We start from the raw sequence: 19,486 nt of genomic DNA on the forward strand, positions 1-19,486 counted from the left end.
TGATGTACCCCACACTCTACACTGTAACACTCTGATATATCCCACACTCCTCACTGTAACACTCTGATATATCCCACACCCCTCATTGTAACACTCTGATGTACCCCACACTCTACAGTGTAACACTCTGGTAGACCCCACACCCCTCACTGTAACACTCTTATATATCCCACACTCTACACTGTAACACTCTGATATACCCCACACTCTACACTGTAACACTCTGATATATCCCACACCCCTCACTGTAACACTGATGTACCCCACACTCTACACTGTAACACTCTGATATACCCCACACTCTACACTGTAACACTCTGATATACCCCACACTCTACACTGTAACACTCTGATATATCCCACACCCCTCACTGTAACACTCTGATGTACCCCACACTCTACACTGTAACACTCTGATATACCCCACACTCTACACTGTAACACTCTGATATACCCCACACTCTACACTGTAACACTCTGATATATCCCACACCCCTCACTGTAACACTCTGATGTACCCCACACTCTACACTGTAACACTCTGATATACCCCACACTCTGCACTGTAACACTCTTATATATCCCACACTCTGCACTGTAACACTCTTATATATCCCACACCCCTCACTGGAGCAGCCTGATATACTCCGCACACATGAGGGCAAGTGGAGGCAGAGAGACAGACAAAGTCACTGACAATGCCAGATGTGGGCAGAATTGGAGCAGAACCTGATCCATCCTCACTTAAAATGCTCACATTTTCAGGGGAGGTTGAGTGAACCCCGGCTGATTATCCACCCCGTTGCACCAATGGACACTGAGGCCAATTATAGCCCCTGCCCAGCTGAGACTATCGAACTCAGTATGGACCGGGAGCAGTACGTGGGTCTCTCGTAGTCTGGAGCACTCAGGCTCCATCCTGGTGTTGCACTCACCCCTAGCCGACCACCATGCTGCTGCAGGCAGTGTGTGTTCCTTTAAGTGCATGCCGGCGGGTGTGCATGTTGGCAGTCCAAATTAATCATGTGTCCCAGGGAGCTGTTGAATACCATTATCGAGCAGACTTTCCACTAACTACTCCACACTCCAGAGAATGCGATCACTGCACATTACCCAAACACTAATGGACACTCGGACAGACAGCTATAGAATCCCAACACACCCACCCCCCATGCACTTTCTCAAAAACAACCACCACCACTGGCATTTATTTCCAACCTGTAACGCAGGGAGGGGTATTGGGGATTGAGGAGGTTACAGAGATAGGGAGGGGACTAGGTGCTGGAGGAGGTTATAGAGATAGGGAGAGGTGTAGAGGCTGGAGGAAGTCACAAAGATAGGGAGGGGTGTAGGGGCTGGAGGACGTTACAGAGACAGAGATGGATGTAAAGCTGGAGGAGGTTGCAGAGATTGGGAGGGGTGTAGGGGCTGGAGGAAGTCACAGAGATAGGGAGGGGTGTAGGGGTGGGAGGAGGTTACAGAGATAGGGAGGGGTGTGTAGAGGCTAGAGGAGGTTACAGAGATAGGGAGGGGTGTAGGGGCTGGAGTAGTTGACAGAGATAGGGACGGTTGTTGGGGGCTGGGGGAGGTTAGAGATAGGGAGGGGTGTAGGAGCTGGTGGGGTTAGAGAGATACGGAGGTTTGTCAGGGCTGGAGGAGGTTACAGAAATAGGGAGGGGTGTAGGGCCGGAGGAAGTCACAGAAATAGGGAGGGGTGTAGGGGCTGGAGGTGGTTACAGAGTTAGGGAGCGTTGTAGAGGCTGGAGGTGGTTACAGAGATACGGAGGGGTGTAGGGGCTGAAGGAGGTTACAGAGATAGGGAGGGGTGTCGGGGCTGGAGGAGGTTACAGAGATAGGGAGGGGTTTCGGAGCTGGAGGAAGTTACAGAGATAGGGAGGGGTGTAGGGGCTGGAAGAGGTTAGAGATATAGGGAGGGGTGTCGGAGGTGTAGGAGGTTACAGAGATAGGGAGGGGTCTAGGGGCTGGAGGAATTTACAGAGATAGGGAGGGGTGTCGGGGCTGGAGGAGGCTACAGAGATAGGGAGTGGTGTCGAGGCTGGAGGAGGTTACAGAGATAGGGATGGGGAATGTGGGTGTTGAGGAAGTTACAGAGATAGGGAGAGGTGTAGGGGTTGGAGATGGTTAAAGAGATAGGGAGGGGCATCGGAGCTGGAGGAGGTTGCAGAGATAGGGAGGGATATCGGGGCTGGAGGAGGTTACAGAGATAGGGAGGGGTGTAGTGACTGGAGGTGGTTAAAGAGATAGGGAGGGGCATCGGAGCTGGAGGAGGTTGCAGAGATTGGTCGGTGACAGACAGCAATACTGAGAAAACATCTGGGTCAGGGCCCCCATAATTCAGCAGTGTCGGCAGCAGAGCTTTATAAGCATTGTGTGCGCAGAACAAAATGACTTGTTTGCATTACTGGCATCACAGAGCTGCTCCTTGTCTGGAGGAGGGACTGATGGTACACTGTGAATGGTACATAGCCTACCCACCAGTGAGGGCAAGACTGGGCTCAGCTGTCATTCCCCCCTTGGTGAAATGGCCAGGTGACCCTTGCTGTTTGAACTGAGACGCAGAGAGTGGGAAAGATGAGGCAGGAAGGCTGGGGGACCCACCGAACCATTACGCCAGTGTGATTAAGGTGTCAGCAGTGTCTCAGGGGGCAGTACCCTCGCCTCCGAATCAGGAGGTTTCGGGTGCGAGTCCCACTTCAGAGACCTGAGCGCATCGTCCTGACTGGCTCTCCCACTGTCAGAACCGAGGGAACGCTATTGGAGGGGGCCGCCTTTTGGATGAGATGTTAAACTGAGTTCCCGACTGTCATCTCCAGTGGATGGGAAGGATCCCGCGGACGAAGCGCAGGGGAGCTCCCCCCCGGGGCTGACATCCATCCCTCAGCCAGCGCCCACTAACAGACTGTCTGCCCATTTATCAGGTGGCTGTTTGTGGGATCTTGCTGTGTGCAAATTGGCTGCTGTGTTTCCTACATTACAACAGCGACTACCCTTGGGGAGGTGTGGGGGGGGGGGGCCGGGTGGGTGGTAAAAAGAGCTTCAGGGGTGCTCAGCGCTTTGGGACATCCCTGAGGTTTGCGACAGGCGTTACAGAAATACACATCCTTCAGGTCTCGGCACCTTCGGGGAGCTGAGCAAACCTGCGAGAATATAACAGCAGTTATCTTCCTAACTGCCCCATCACAACGGAACAGCACATGTTCGGAATGGAAGTGCAGGGATCGAATTCCACCACCACTCCCTGAGCTGGTGCTCTATCTAATACCCGCTGCCTAGCCCCCGTGTAGTGTTCAAGAAGAATTAAATATAGTCCTGTCCCAGTTGCCTTGTGGCACAGTAACAGACAGGAACAAATCAGGCTACGATGATTGCTTGACAACAGTGTTCGCCAGCAATTATCTGCACACTTCATCTTAGCCCAGACAGCACAGGGCCTTCTCCCTGAGACAACCCACCCTACACTTGTCACATGGAATTTACAACAGGCTGCGAAACGGGCCCATCAATCTTTGTCTAATTGCCATTAGGTTCCTGCTTGTCTGTCAGGCTGAGTAATGCAAAGAGTGTCTTTTTTTTTTGCTTTCTCGCTCTCTCTCTCTCTAGAGCCCACCCGACTACTTAACGATCTGGAACTTTTAACGTTGCTCAATTCAATCCCATCTCCCAACCCCACCTCGAGACTTTGCAAACATTCTGTAAACAAACAACTTTTTTTTTAAAAAAGCACAGTGTCTGGAAAGCGTCAGTGCTTGCCCCACCATTTTGGATTTCACTCAGGTTTTGAGCGACAGGCACCAAGGGTTGTTAAATATCAAATAGCAAAGAGGGCTTTTTTTTTTTGCGAAAGCTCTGTATTATTACAGCAAGGCAGGTCAGCTAAAGGGTTTGGAACAGTCTTTAACCAGAATGAATTAATTTCAAAGTAAGTAATTGCACAGGAGGAGACCAGCGCCAGTGAATCAGAGGGGTCTGGCATCTCCTGCTGGGTCCTTCACACAGCCCATGGCCCTCTAGACTGGGCCTCATTGAACGTGATGCTGCTGCCCTCTGATGGAAGGTTCCTGGTAGCAATGAGAGGCAGGAATCCCAGTATCCTCAGTGTGAGCGATGGAGTTAACAGCAAGTCTGGCCCAGGGGATATGTATCTCACCCCTTTTTTTTTGACGGGGACAGTGTAGAGGGAGCTTTACTCTGTATCTAACCCCCGTTTTTTTTTTTTTTTCTTTTTTACAAGGTGACCTTTATACCCCAGGCCCCTTTTATATTTTCACATCGAGGGGGCCTTTATCCCTCAGGCCCCCTTTATGTACATATTTACAGTTTTAAAATAACTGTATTAAAACAGATAAATAAACAAAAAACTCAAATTAAAATGCCATTCTCGGCGTCGACGATGCACTCCAGTCCCTGCGGTGCCCACCGGTCGCGGAAGGCCTCAAGCGTACCGGCGGACACCGCATGCTCCTTTTCCAGGGACACCCGGGCGCGAACGTAACCGCGGAAGAGGGGCAGGCAATCGGGGAGGACGGAACCCCCGACGGCCCGCAACCTGGACCTGTGAGTTGCCACCTTGGCCAGGCCCAGGAGCAGACCGACGAGGAGATCCTCCTCCCGGCCCAAGCCCCTCCGCACCGGGTGCCCAAAGATCAGGAGCGTGGGACTGAAGTGCAGCCAGAATTTGAGGAGCAGCCCCTTCAGATACTCAAATAGGGGCTGCAACCTCGCACACTCCATATAAATGTGGAACACGGACTCGTCCAGGCCGCAGAAAGTACAGGTGGCCTGGGAGTCCGTGAACCTACTTAAAAGCCTATTGCACGGGACTGCTCTGTGCAGCACCCTCCACCCCAGGTCCCCGATGTAAAGGGGGAAGACTCCCGCGTAGAGAGACCTCCATCGGGGTTTCCCCTCGCCGCCAGATGGCAACGCGGACCGCCAGGGCGTGTCCGGCCGGCTGACGAGGGCGAGGAAGTGGAGAGTGTGCAGGAGCAGCCCGTACAGGAAACCCCTCCGCGCCGATTGGAATGGCACGGAGGGCATTTCCGAGAGGCGGCTCGGGTTGTGCGGGACCGGCTCCCGAGGAGGGTTTCGGGGCCTGGGTCCGATGAGCAGTTCCGGCCGAGTGGGGGTCAGCTCGGCCGGGATCGCTCCGCACTCCCGAGCCTCCTCGCCACCCGCAGTGAGGGGCGTCCCGGGGGTTTCGGCTACTCCTCCGCCCGCCGGACCGTCCCCGGAGTCGGCCGCCCGGACAGCCGAGGCGCTCTCCTCCGCCGGCGGGGGAGCGCCCTGACTGGAGGCGACCATGTTCCAGACTCGGAAAAGATCCCAGTAAAAGACAGGCAACTCCCTCAGAGAGGCGCGGCTAACGGACTCCACCGGGAGCTGCGTGTCGTCTTGAAGGCAGTGACACTGGCGGAAAAAATACATCGCCAGCGCACACCATCTGGGAGGACGCTCGACGTACAGGTATCTCTGCAGGGTCCGAAGGCGGAGAGTCGCAGCCTGGGTGCGGACGCACACCAGCGACTGACCGCCCTCCTCGATCGGGAGACTCAGGACCGCGGCAGAGACCCAGTGTTTCCTCTTGCCCCAGAAGAAATCGACGAGTTTCTTCTGGATCTTGGTGGCAAATACAGGGGGCGGGGCCAAAGTGACCAACCGGTACCACAGCATGGAGGCCACCAGTTGGTTTATGACCAACGCTCGGCCCCTGTAGGAAAGCACTCGGAGCAGTCCTGTCCAGCGCCCCAGCCGAGCGGTGACTTTCGCCTCCAACTCCTGCCAGTTTGCCGGCCAGGCTTCCTCAGCGGGGCTAAGGTGGACTCCCAGATAGAGGAGGTGCGTGGTGCTCCACGCAAAAGGTGTCATCTCCTCCGGCAGGGAGTCCACCCGCCACTGACCAACCAGGAGTCCGGAACATTTCTCCCAATTGATCCTCGCGGAGGACGCGGCAGAAAAGGTCTGCTGGCAGTCGCGCATCCTCCGCAAGTCAACGGGATCTGTGATTGCGAGGAGCACGTCGTCGGCGTAAGCCGAGAGGATGACCCGCATGGCCGGCTCGCGCAGAGCCAATCCCGTCAACCTCCTGCGAAGCAGGCACAGGAAGGGCTCCACGCAGATGGTATACAATTGGCCGGACATGGGGCACCCCTGACGCACTCCTCTCCCAAATCGAAGGGGCGCCGTCAAGGACCCGTTAACTTTGACTAGACACTCTGCGGCGGCGTATAAAAGTCGGACCCGGGCCACAAAATGCGGCCCGAGTCCGAAAGCGCGCAGAGTCCCGAAAAGGTAATCGTGATCCACCCTGTCGACCACCTTCTCCTGATCGAGGGAGAGAAAGGCGACCGACTGACCAGTCCTCTGGGAAAGATGGATCAGATCCCGGACCAGGTGGATGTTGTCCTGGATGGACCGGCCCGGGACCGTGTAGGACTGGTCGGGGTGGATCATGTGGGCCAGCACGGAGCCCAGGCGGGTAGACATAGCCCGGGCAAAGATCTTATAATCCGTGCTGAGGAGGGAGACCGGACGCCAGTTTTTAAGCAGGCGGAGATTGCCCCTCTTCGGCAGCAGGACGATGACCGCCCTGCGCCACGAGAGGGGCATCTCCCCGGTCGCCAGGCTTTCCCCCAGGACCCGCGCGTAATCGTCCCCCAGGACGTCCCAGAACGCCCTGAGGAACTCCACGGTCAACCCATCCAGCCCTGGGGATTTGCCCCTCGAGAGCTGGTGGAGGGCGCCAGTCAGCTCCGCCGTGAGCGGAGCCTCCAATCCTTCGGCGCCCTCCGGGCTGACCTGCGGCAGGTCCTCCCACAAAACTCTGCGCGCATCCTCGCTGGACGGATCCGGAGAGAACAACGCACTGTAATACGTCCGGACCAGGAGGCCCATTCCCTCCGGATCTGTGATGGAGGATCCGTCGTCGGCCAGCAGCTCGACGAGCTGCTTACGGACCCCCCGCCATTTTTCCAGCGAGTAGAAGAAGGGTGAGGCGCGGTCCAAATCTTCCAGGATCTGGATCCGCGACCTCACGTACGCGCCTCAGGACCCTATGAGCTGCAGGTTCCTCAGCGCGCCCTTCTTCTCTTTGTACGCCTGCCACAGGGCCGGGTCCGCGACGGCATGACCGAGGCGGGACTCCAAGTCGAGCACCTCCCTCTCAAGGCGCCCGATCTCGGCTTCCCGCCTCTTGGTCGACCCCTTCGCGTACTCCTGACAGAAGACGCGGATGTGAGTCTTGCCCACATCCCACCATAGCCTCAAGGAGGGGAAGCCCCCCTGCTTCCTTCTCCAGTCGGCCCAGAATCGACAGAACGAGTACCGAAATCGCACGTCCTCCAGCAGCCGGTTGTTAAAGTGCCAGTACGCGGACCCAGCCCGCGTGCGGAGCGGAGTAAACTCCGCCCACACCAGGCGGTGGTCCGAGCACGGCACCAGCCGCATGGAGGCCGCCGAAACGCGGGAGACGTACGCCTGCGAAATGTAGAGGCGGTCGATTCGCGACCCCCCTCCTCCAGACCTCCACGTGAAGGCGCTGGAGTCGGGATGGAGATTCCGCCAGACGTCCACCAAGTTAAGGGAGCTGATCAGTCCCCTCAACTTCTCCACCGACGCTTGGCCGCGCTGGGGACCGGAGCGATCCCCCACCTCGAGGATGCAGTTAAAATCCCCCCCGAGGATGATGCACTCGCCGCTATCGATGGAGCTCAAGAGAGCGGACACTTCTTCAAAGAAGCGCGCTTGCAACGCGCCGGGCCTGGGCGCGTACACGTTCACAAAGTGGAGCGGCACGCTACCCAGGCGAACGGCGAGGTGGAGCAAGCGGCCCGGCACTAGCTCCTTGACCCCCAAGATCTCCGGCTGAAAAGTCGGGGCCAACAAGATAGCCACCCCACTAGAAATAGGGGTGAGGTGACTCATGTAGACCCCACCCTGCCACTCCAGGAGCCAGGTGGCTTCGTCTCCCGGAACGGTGTGGGTTTCCTGCAGAAAGCTCACCGCGTATCTCCCTTCCCTAAGGACTGAGAGATTGTGAAATCTGCGGTGAGACCCCCTGCTGCCGTTGATGTTGAGGCTGGCTATGGTTATCTTCCTGTCAAAGGTACTTAAAACCCGTCATCAACACCTCACTGTGAGGAGGGAGTGGAAGTGCACCTGGCCATCCACTCCCCCAGCAACCCATTGAGGAACACATTAAAACGGCGCCTCTCAACCAGTTTCACGTCCGCGCGCTTGCCCGCTATCTTAAGGGCGGCACGGACGGACTGGATGATCAGCGCCAGATTCGACCAACGGTCGAGGGCCAGCTGAACTTTATTGCGGCAACCTCTGCAAGCCGCGAGGAAATCCCGGAGTTCCGCCGTGGGGATGAGAGGAGATTCGGTGGGAGGCACGAGGGACTCCACCACCTCACTGGCGATGGAATCAAGATCATCCTCCGTGCCCCGCACCGAATCCCCATCCTCCTCCGGGTCGTCACCGCCAGCGGCCGACACATCCACCACACACTGTGGGGCGGACGTCCCGACCGCGCCAGCTGGTCCCGCCTCCGTCACGATCCCACCCCCAGGATCGATGGCAGAGGAGTCCTCTCTGGGTTCTATTGTGAAACTGGAGCCTGTAGGCACCAGCGGTTCAGGACCCCCCTCCACCTCCATCCCCAGGCCAATGACTGGTCCAGGGGAGACAGAAGTTCCGGACTCCGGGAAAGCAGCCGGAGCCGAGACTGGAGGCGGCGAGAGGAGGCCATCTCCCACTCCGCCAGCACCCACAGGCCCAGCAGATGGGGCAGCATTCTCAGTTATAACTGGGTCAGGTGTCTCCTGGTTGGTGGTGGACTCCGGCTGGGAGGCCCGACCCTCTGGGGCCTCGCCCTCCCCTTCATTCAGGACACCCGACCCAGTCGCAGTGGCGGAATGGGCGGTTTCCCCAGGCTCCCCCACCACAAGCAGGGCCCCACTTACTCCTTCAGGAGGGGCCTCACGTACCGGGGCCATCCCCTCCCCTCCATCCTGAGGAATAGGGAGCACCTGCCTGGACTTTGCAGCCTTGGTGGTGGCGGTAGGGGGCACCTGAGGACCAGAAACAGGAGGCAGCTCCCCTCCAACAGATGGGCCCTGCACCTCAGGGCCCTGTGTTATTTCTGTGGAGGGGTGCCTTCTCCTCTTTTTCGCACTTGGGCGCGGAGACTCAGAGACCTCCATGTCATCAGAGGCCTCCGCCTCCGCACCCTTTTTTCCTTTTTTAGTCACCCTGGGCCTGAGCCCAGCCCTGGGACAGGTGGATTCCATGGGAATGGGCTTTGGGCTGAGCTCAGGCTCGGGTTGAGTCAAAGTGTCCAGGGGACGCGCCTCACGATGTTTCTTTTTTCCCCGCGTCTTCCTTCCGCTCGGACGGACGCTCCCCTCCCCGCCAGAGGCTGTGAAAACCACAGCCTCCGGAACCGACTGAGCGGTGTCTGTTGGATGTGCGGGGGGAGTGGGAGGAGGTGCTGTGGAACCACTCTGGGCCGCCGAGGTGGAGCTGGCGGCCGGGAGGTTGGGGCAGTTCTTCCGAACATGCCCCACCCCCTTGCAGACGTGGCACCGCGCCCCGTCCGAGGTCCAAAAGACGCGGTAGGCCGTCCCCTGGAACTCCACATTAAATTGGCCCTCCGTGTCCTCCTCCCGCGCCAGCTGCATAAATAACTGGCGGCGGAAGGAGTAGACATGTTGGAGGCTGTGCTCCCGAAGACCAAGCCGGACTGGGGTGATCCCCGACCTCACCTCCCCCAGATGGTGCAGGTGGGGAAGGAGGAGCTCACTGGGAATGAAGGGTGGGACGTTGGACAACATTATCCGATGCGCAGTGGCCCCCAGAGGGTCCACTGGCAGGAAGGTCCCCCCCACAGTGAGCCCTTTACTCAGGGCCAGGGACACCGCCCGCTCGGTCTTCAAAAAGAACACAGCCTTCCCATACATCTTTGAGGCCACAACAATGGCCGAGGGGCCGACAACCACGGCCATTGCCTTAACGCAGGCCTCAATAGACATGTTGGGGTGGGGATAGCTCTTCACCCCATGGCTGCATGTCAATAATTTAAAGGGTGACGGGGCCACGTGGGCAGCCACAGAAGCTGCAGCTGCGTAGGTAGTAGAGGGCCCCGCCACCGGTGATGAAGGGCTTGCCATGGGTCCAAGAGCTAAACCCACCCCAAATTGTGGACTTGCACACTAAATAACAGATTCACAGAAAAATTTGAAAAGACAAACAAACAAACAACAGGTTAGTGGAGAGGCTGAGGTAAGAGAGGAGAGGTAAAGACAGGCTGGAAGGGATGACTTGCTTTCTGGAGGTGGTGCTCACAGTACACTTAAAACAGTCTTTGAAGTTGGTCTTCCGGTCTTCTGGTTGGGGGAGTCGTCTTCACCTGGGTCAGCTGAAGCTGCCCAGGCACTATCTATCCCCTTCCGTCTGTTTAGCTGGGCAGCTTCAGCTGACCCAGGCTTGGCAATTGGGGTGGGGAGGGAGCTTTCCTGTGTGCTTTTGCAGCAGCACAGATTCCTGTTGAATTGGCAGCCCCACCCCTTGTTGTTCCAGCCACTTGTTCCTCCCCCAACAGTCCAAAGTAAATTACTGGTGTTCAGCACCCACCTCCAGACAAAGCCTTGTTTCCACAAAATGTCCCTTTCTTCTCTTTAATGGAGACTGTTGTTGGAGTTTTCCACTGCTTGTTGGTAGCTGCTCTCCCTTGCTCAGTGCAGCTCCTCTCTCCACCTCTGCAACCTCCAACTGCCACCAGCACTCTCAGCTGCACCTCGTTGAGGCTCTCAACACTCAGGCTCCCAAATCAGAGAGCAGCCAATCCCAGTGCTGTACCTGTCCTGGGAGTGTTTGATGGGGACAGTGTAGAGGGAGCTTTACTCTGTATCTAACTCCGTGCTGTCCCTGTCCTGGGAGTGTTTGATGGGGACAGTATAGAGGGAGCTTTACTCTGTATCTAACCCCCCGTGCTGTACCTGCCCGTTTGCCTCCTTTTTGAAAACTTGCCAAAGCACTTAGAATATTCCATAGTGGAAGGAGGGCAGGGTGTTTTCCTTTGTGCCCTATTCCTAATGAACGATACGGTTCCTATTGCATATTGCTGATGATGACTTGACGATAAAAGGAGGCGGAAAGCAAGTTCCCCAGTGACTAATTGACAGCGTGAACATTGGTGAGCTTCTGAATCAGGCTGTTGGTGAAGGCTCTCTCACGCTGAATGGTAGTGGCTAATGTAACAGCAGGAGGGAGAGACAACTCTCTAACTATTCAATGCCTTTGTCGGGGGTTGCTCCAGAGGCTCTGACTGTGAAAAGGAAATTGGAAAGCATTGACTGCATCGGGTTGTTTTCACCTGGGGAGGTGACTGGCAACTGCTGTGCTAAAGCTGTCAGTCACACTCGCCTCTTAGCAACAACCGAGAGATAAGGCCCAAAATCCCCTTTGCTGAGACCATTATTCTCATCTATCTGTCTGTCTCTATCTGCCTCTCACTTCCTCTCTATCTCTCGCTGTCGCTGATAATGCCTTCCTGTCTCTGCGTTTATTTTTCTGGCTCTTTCTTATTCTCTGTCCTCCCACTCTGTCCCTGTCTCCTTATCTCCCCCTGTTCCAATTAATCTCTGTTTCACCATGTCTCTCTATTTCTTCCTCCCTGTCTATTTCTCTCTCTCTCTCTCCGAATCCAAATCTCATGAAGATAAAGGGCACACTCTACAAGGCTTTGAGCTGACAGATTGTTAAAGGGCCCTTGTTTGGTCTCCCTGCTCAGGACCGGCCTCTGGTAAGTGATGCTCCCAGAAACCCACCGCCCCCCCACAATCTTCAATCATTGTACAGCAAGGCTTTTCAACACATATCCTCCACCCCGGATTCTAGTCTCGAGGTGGACCTGCGGGGTCGGACTGACCGATCTTAGATGTTTACAGCTGAATTATAAATCAGCCCTTGACGGACTCTGCATCTTTGCAAACTGTGAGAGGAGAGATGATAAACAGCAGGACCATGGCATTATACTGGGCCGTTATAGGGAGGTTTCTATAGAGAACAGACCGCAGAGCAGCGGGGGCACTATGGGGGGCACTTTAATAAAGGACACTATTAGGGACCTCTGTAATGGAGGCAGATTTGCTATCTCACTATCGGGGACCCCGTTATAGAGGCAGCCTCACTATCGGGGACCCTCTCACTATCAGAGACCCCGTTATAGAGGGTCTCACTTTCACGTACTCCAGTAATAGAGGGTGTCCTGATCTCGGTGATCTTGCTGAGAGAGCTGTGACAGTGCAGCCCTGTAATAATTTATCACACATTGCTGATAACACAGCAGTTGTGCTAAAATCTGAAGATGAAGAGATAAGTTGGAACAGGCTGTCAGTACTGGGAGGAGCTGTGGTCCAGACAGTGACAGACAAGCACCCAGCCACGTAATCTCCAACTTCCCCAAATCTCACCATTAACTGCCAACGCACAATAATACCCCTGTTAGGTATTCGCTTGTCGCTCACTGAGAGAAGCCATGTAAATTAGATCGAAAGAAAGAATATCTTGAGTTCAGAAACACAAACAGCAATGTGACAATGACCAAATTATCTGTTCTTCTCGTGATGTTGGTTGAGGGATACATATTGGCCCCAGGACACCGGGGAGAACTCCCCCCTGCTCTTCGTCCAATAGTGGCAGGGAGATCTTTTACATCCACCTGAGGTGGAAAACTGGGTCTCAGTTTAACGTCTCTTCCTGAAAGACGGCACCTCCGACAGTGAGGCACTCCCTCAGTACCGACCCTCCAACACTGCGACGCTCCCGCAGTACCGACCCTCTGACAGTGCAATGCCCTCTCAGTACCGCCCTTCCGACAGTGCAGCGCTCCCTCAGTACTGACCCTCCGACAGTGCAGCGCTCCCTCAGTACTGACCCTCCAACAGTGCAGCACTCCCTCAGTACTGACCCTCCGACAGTGCAGCGCTCCCTCGGTACTGACCCTCCGACAGTGCAGCGCTCCCTCAGTACTGACCCTCCGACAGTGCAGCACTCCCTCAGTACTGACCCTCCGACAGTGCAGCGCTCCCTCGGTACTGACACTCCAATAGTGCAGCGCTCCCTCAGTACTGACACTCCGACAGTGCAGTGCTCCCTCAGTACTGACACTCCGACAGTGCAGTGCTCCCTCAGTACTGACACTCCAATAGTGCAGCACTCCCTCAGTACTGACATTCCAATAGTGCAACACTCCCTCAGTACTGACATTCCAATAGTGCAACACTCCCTCAGTACTGACATTCCAATAGTGCAACACTCCCTCAGTACTGACACTCCAATAGTGCAGCACTCCCTCAGTACTGACATTCCAATAGTGCAACACTCCCTCAGTACTGACCCTCCGACAGTGCAGCACTCCCTCAGTACTGACCCTCCGACAGTGCAGCACTCCCTCAGTACTGACCCTCCGACAGTGCGGCACTCCCTCAGTACTGACCCTCCGACAGTGCAGCACTCCCTCAGTACTGACACTCCGACAGTGCTGCACTCCCTCAGTACTGACCCTCCGACAGTGCAGCGCTCCCTCGGTACTGACCCTCCGACAGTGCTGCACTCCCTCAGTACTGACCCTCCGACAGTGCGGCACTCCCTCAGTACTGACCCTCCGACAGTGCAGCGCTCCCTCAGTACTGACCCTCCGACAGTGCAGCGCTCCCTCAGTACTGACTCTCCGACAGTGCAGCACTCCCTCAGTACTGACCCTCCGACAGTGCAGCACTCCCTCAGTACTGACCCTCCGACAGTGCAGCACTCCCTCAGTACTGACCCTCCGACAGTGCGGCACTCCCTCAGTACTGACCCTCCGACAGTGCGGCACTCCCTCAGTACTGACACTCCGACAGTGCTGCACTCCCTCAGTACTGACCCTCCGACAGTGCAGCGCTCCCTCGGTACTGACACTCCAATAGTGCAGCACTCCCTCAGTACTGACACTCCAATAGTGCAGCACTCCCTCAGTACTGACACTCCGACAGTGCTGCACTCCCTCAGTACTGACCCTCCGACAGTGCTGCACTCCCTCAGTACTGACCCTCCGACAGTGCAGCGCTCCCTCAGTACTGACCTTCCGACAGTGCAGCGCTCCCTCAGTACTGACTCTCTAATAGTGCAGCACTCCCTCAGTACTGACACTCCGACAGTGCAGCGCTCCCTCAGTACTGACCCTCCGACAGTGCAGCGCTCCCTCAGTACTGACACTCCAATAGTGCAGCACTCCCTCAGTACTGACACTCCGACAATGCAGCGCTCCCTCAGTACTGACCCTCCGACAGTGCAGCGCTCCCTCAGTACTGACCCTCCGACAGTGCAGCGCTCCCTCAGTACTGACCCTCCGACAGTGCAGCGCTCCCTCAGTACTGACTCTCCGACAGTGCAGCGCTCCCTCAGTACTGACTCTCTAATAGTGCAGCACTCCCTCAGTACTGACCCTCCGACAGTGCAGCGCTCCCTCAGTACTGACCCTCCGACAGTGCAGCGCTCCCTCAGTACTGACCCTCCGATAGTGCAGCGCTCCCTCGGTACTGACACTCCAATAGTGCAGCGCTCCCTCAGTACTGACACTCCGACAGTGCAGTGCTCCCTCAGTACTGACACTCCGACAGTGCAGTGCTCCCTCAGTACTGACACTCCAATAGTGCAGCACTCCCTCAGTACTGACATTCCAATAGTGCAACACTCCCTCAGTACTGACATTCCAATAGTGCAACACTCCCTCAGTACTGACATTCCAATAGTGCAACACTCCCTCAGTACTGACACTCCAATAGTGCAGCACTCCCTCAGTACTGACATTCCAATAGTGCAGCGCTCCCTCGGTACTGACCCTCCGACAGTGCTGCACTCCCTCAGTACTGACCCTCCGACAGTGCGGCACTCCCTCAGTACTGACCCTCCGACAGTGCAGCGCTCCCTCAGTACTGACCCTCCGACAGTGCAGCGCTCCCTCAGTACTGACTCTCCGACAGTGCAGCACTCCCTCAGTACTGACCCTCCGACAGTGCAGCACTCCCTCAGTACTGACCCTCCGACAGTGCGGCACTCCCTCAGTACTGACCCTCCGACAGTGCGGCACTCCCTCAGTACTGACCCTCCGACAGTGCGGCACTCCCTCAGTACTGACACTCCGACAGTGCTGCACTCCCTCAGTACTGACCCTCCGACAGTGCAGCGCTCCCTCGGTACTGACACTCCAATAGTGCAGCACTCCCTCAGTACTGACACTCCAATAGTGCAGCACTCCCTCAGTACTGACACTCCGACAGTGCTGCACTCCCTCAGTACTGACCCTCCGACAGTGCTGCACTCCCTCAGTACTGACCCTCCGACAGTGCAGCGCTCCCTCAGTACTGACCTTCCGACAGTGCAGCGCTCCCTCAGTACTGACCCTCCGACAGTGCAGCGCTCCCTCAGTACTGACACTCCAATAGTGCAGCACTCCCTCAGTACTGACACTCCGACAATGCAGCGCTCCCTCAGTACTGACCCTCCGACAGTGCAGCGCTCCCTCAGTACTGACCCTCCGACAGTGCAGCGCTCCCTCAGTACTGACTCTCCGACAGTGCAGCGCTCCCTCAGTACTGACTCTCTAATAGTGCAGCACTCCCTCAGTACTGACCCTCCGACAGTGCAGCGCTCCCTCAGTACTGACCCTCCGACAGTGCAGCGCTCCCTCAGTACTGACTCTCCGACGGTGCAGCGCTCCCTCAGTACTGACTCTCTAATAGTGCAGCGCTCCCTCAGTACTGACCCTCCGATAGTGCGGCACTCCCTCAGTACTGACACTAGGAGTGTTGGCCTAGATTTTCTGCTCAGGTATCAAGAGAACCTCTAACCTTCTGAGTCACCCTCTTTGACTGAGCTTTTGGTCACCTCTCCTCATATCACCTTCTGTGGCTCGGTGTCAAACCCCTGTCTGATAACGCTCCCCTGAAGCGCCTTGGGATGCTTTACTATGTTAAAGGTGCTATATAAATGCGAGTTGTTGTTGTAGCATGGGAATGTGCCAACCACTGAGCCACAGCTGACACCTCTGATCTGGCCCATTCAAACTAGTGACGACCGAGGGTTCCTTCCTCGGTCTGCGTTGAGACTGGGCCTACACTGTGCCCCTGGGCTAAGGAAAGGAAGAGTTGGCCAGGGGGTCCTAACTGTTGACTGCCACCTAGTAATTGGGCTTCAGGCAACGGCAGGATCAAGCTTCGATGTGATGATCCCTGCAGTCGAATATCCCGCGGACACGCACAGTCTCGGCTTCAGGAAGCTGTGTTTGTTGCCCCTCTCCCTTTTACCCTGGTATTTGGCACTGTTTCGATACTAAATGAGGGAAACGGTTTATCCAGTGATTGCAGCTTCTAACGAGAGCCTTCAAAAACGGAGCATGCATCAGTGACAGCACCATCTGTCACCCGCAGCTCCCCACTATCCAATCCCGGCTGTCGGGGGTTGCTGCCGCTATTTGTATCATACGCGGTGCAACTCAGGAGGATTTCTGACGCTGTCCCACGCTGCAGGAACTCCTTGCACACACATACTCCACTGGGGTAAGGCTTTCAAAGCAGACTCACAGTGACTGGAAAGAGCCGACATGTTGGCCCATGTTTCCTGGCTCAGACTCATAGACACTTGCTGAAAGCAGACGGGGCAATCACAGAGACATGGTTGAGGGAGGGGCAGGACTGGCAGCTCAATATTCCAGGGTATAGAATCTTCAGGCGTGACAGGGGAGGGGGTAAAAGAAGAGGTGGCATTACACTGTTGATCAAGTAAGGAGGGATGATATCTTAGTAGGTTCCTCAAATGAGGCCATATGGGTAGAACTTAAAAACAAAAAGGGGGCAATCACTTGGCTGGAAGTGTGCTACAGGCCTCCAAACAGTCAGAGAGAGATAGAGGAGCAGATATGTAGGTAAATCTCAGAGAAGTACAGTGGTGCAGTGGTTAGCACCGCAGCCTCACAGCTCCAGCGACCCGGGTTCAATTCTGGGTACTGCCTGTGTGGAGTTTGCAAGTTCTCCCTGTGTCTGCGTGGGTTTCCTCCGGGTGCTCTGGTTTCCTCCCACATGCTGATAGGTAAATTGGCCATTATAAATTGCCCCTAGTATAGGTAGGTGGTAGGGAAATATAGGGACAGGTGGGGATGTGGTAGGAATATGGGATTAGTGTAGGATTAGTATAAATGGGTGGTTGATGGTCGGCACAGACTCGGTGGGCCGAATGGCCTGTTTCAGTGCTGTATCTCTAATCAAGTGTCAGTGGGGGAGCATTTCAGGGATAGTGACCATAACTCTAAGATTTAAGGTAGTTATGGAAAAGGACAGAGATGGACCGGAAATAAAGGTACTGAATTGGGGGTAGGTCGATTTCAATATGATAAAACTGGATCTGGCCAAAGTGGCCTTGGAGCAGCTACTTGTAGGAAAGTCTACATCAGACCAGTAGGAGTCATTCAAAAAGGAAATAGTGAGAGTTCAGAGCCAACATGTTCCCGTTAAGGTGAAGGGTAGGACCAACAAGTCCAGGGAACCCTGGATGTCAAGGGATATAGAGGATTGGATAAGGGAAAAAAAAGGAGGCTTATGGTAGATTCAGAGTGCTGAAAACAGCGGAGGCCCTAGAGGAGTATAGAAAATGTAGAGGGGTACTTAAAAAAGTAATTAAGAGAGCGAAGAGGGGCATGAGAAAACACTGGCGGGCAAGATAAAGGAAAATCCCAAGGTGTTTTATAAGTATATTAAGGGCAAGAGGATAACCAGGGAAAGAGTAGGGCCCATTAGGGACCAAAGTGGCAATCTGTGTGTGGAGCCGGAGGACATAGGTGAGGTTTTAAATGATTACTTTTCATCTGTGTTCACCATGGAGAAGGATGATGTAGGTGTAGAGATCAGGGAGGGGATTGTGATATACTTGAACATATTAGCATTGAAAGGAAGTATTAGCTGTTTCAGCGGGCTTAAAAGTGGATAAATCCCCAGGCCCAGATGAGATGTATCCCAGGCTGTTATGTGAGGCAAGGGAGGTGATGGCAGGGGCTCTGACACAAATTTTCAAATCCTCTCTGGCCACAGGAGAGGTACCAGAGGACTGGAATACAGCGAATGTGGTACCGTTATTCAAGAAGGGTAGCAGGGATAAACCAAGTAATTACAGGCTGGTGAGTCTAACATCAGTGGTAGGGAAACTATTGGAAATAATTCTGAGGGACAGGATTAATCTCCACTTGGAGAGGCAGGGATTAATCAGGGATAGTCAGCATGGCTTTGTCAGGGGGAGATTGTGTCTAACTAACATGATTGAATTTTTCGAGGAGGTGACTTGATGTGTAGATGAGGGTAAAGCAGTTGATATAGTCTACATGGACTTCAGTAAGGCTTTTGATAAGGTTCCGCATGGGAGATTGATTGAGAAGGTAAGAGCCCATGGGATCCAGGGCAATTTGGTAAATTGGATCCAAAATTGGCTTAGTGACAGGAAACAGAGGGTAATGGTCGAGGGTTGTTTTTGCGAGTGGAAGCCTGTGACCAGTGGTGTACCGCAGGGATCGGTGCTGGGACCCTTGCTGTTTGTAGTGTACATTAATGATTTAGACGTGAATATAGGAGGTATGATCAGTAAGTTCGCAGGTGACACGAAAATTGGTGGTGTCATAAATAGTGAGGAGGAAAGCCTTAGATTACAGGACGATATAGATGAGCTGGTAAGATGGGAGGAGCAGTGGCAAATGGAATTTAATCCTGAGAAGTGTGAGGTGATGTATTTATGGAGGACTAACAAGGCAAGGGAATATACAATGGATGGTAGGACCCTAGGAAGTACAGAGGGTTAGAGGGACCTTGGTCTACTTGTCCATAGATCACTGAAGGCAGCAGCACAGGTAGATAAGGTGGTTAGGATGGCATATGGGATTACTTGCCTTTATTAGCCAAGGCATAGAATATAAGAGCAGGGAGGTTATGATGGAGCTGTATAAAATGCTAGTGAGGCCATAGCTGGAATACTGTGTACAGTTCTGGTCACTACACTATAGGAAGGATGTAATTGCACTGGAGAGGATGCAGAGGAGATTCAGCAGGGTGTTGCCTGGGCTGGAGCATTTCAACTATGAAGAGAGACTGGGTAGGCTACGGTTGTTTTCCTTAGAGCAGAGAAGGCCAAGAGGGGATATGATTGAGGTATACAAAATTTATGAGGGGCATTGATAGGTTAGATAGTAAGAATTTTTTTCCCTTAGCGGAGGGGTCAATAAGCAAGGGGCATAGATTTAAGGCAAGGGGCAGGAGGTTTAGAGGGGATCTAAGGAAAAAATTTTCACCCAGAGGGTGGTTGGAATCTGGAACGCACTGCCTGAAGAGGTGGTAGAAGCAGAGGCAGGAACTCTCACAACATTTAATAAGTATTTTGATGAGCA

Source organism: Heterodontus francisci, chromosome 46, assembly GCF_036365525.1.
Source record: "Heterodontus francisci isolate sHetFra1 chromosome 46, sHetFra1.hap1, whole genome shotgun sequence".
NCBI lineage: Eukaryota > Metazoa > Chordata > Chondrichthyes > Heterodontiformes > Heterodontidae > Heterodontus > Heterodontus francisci.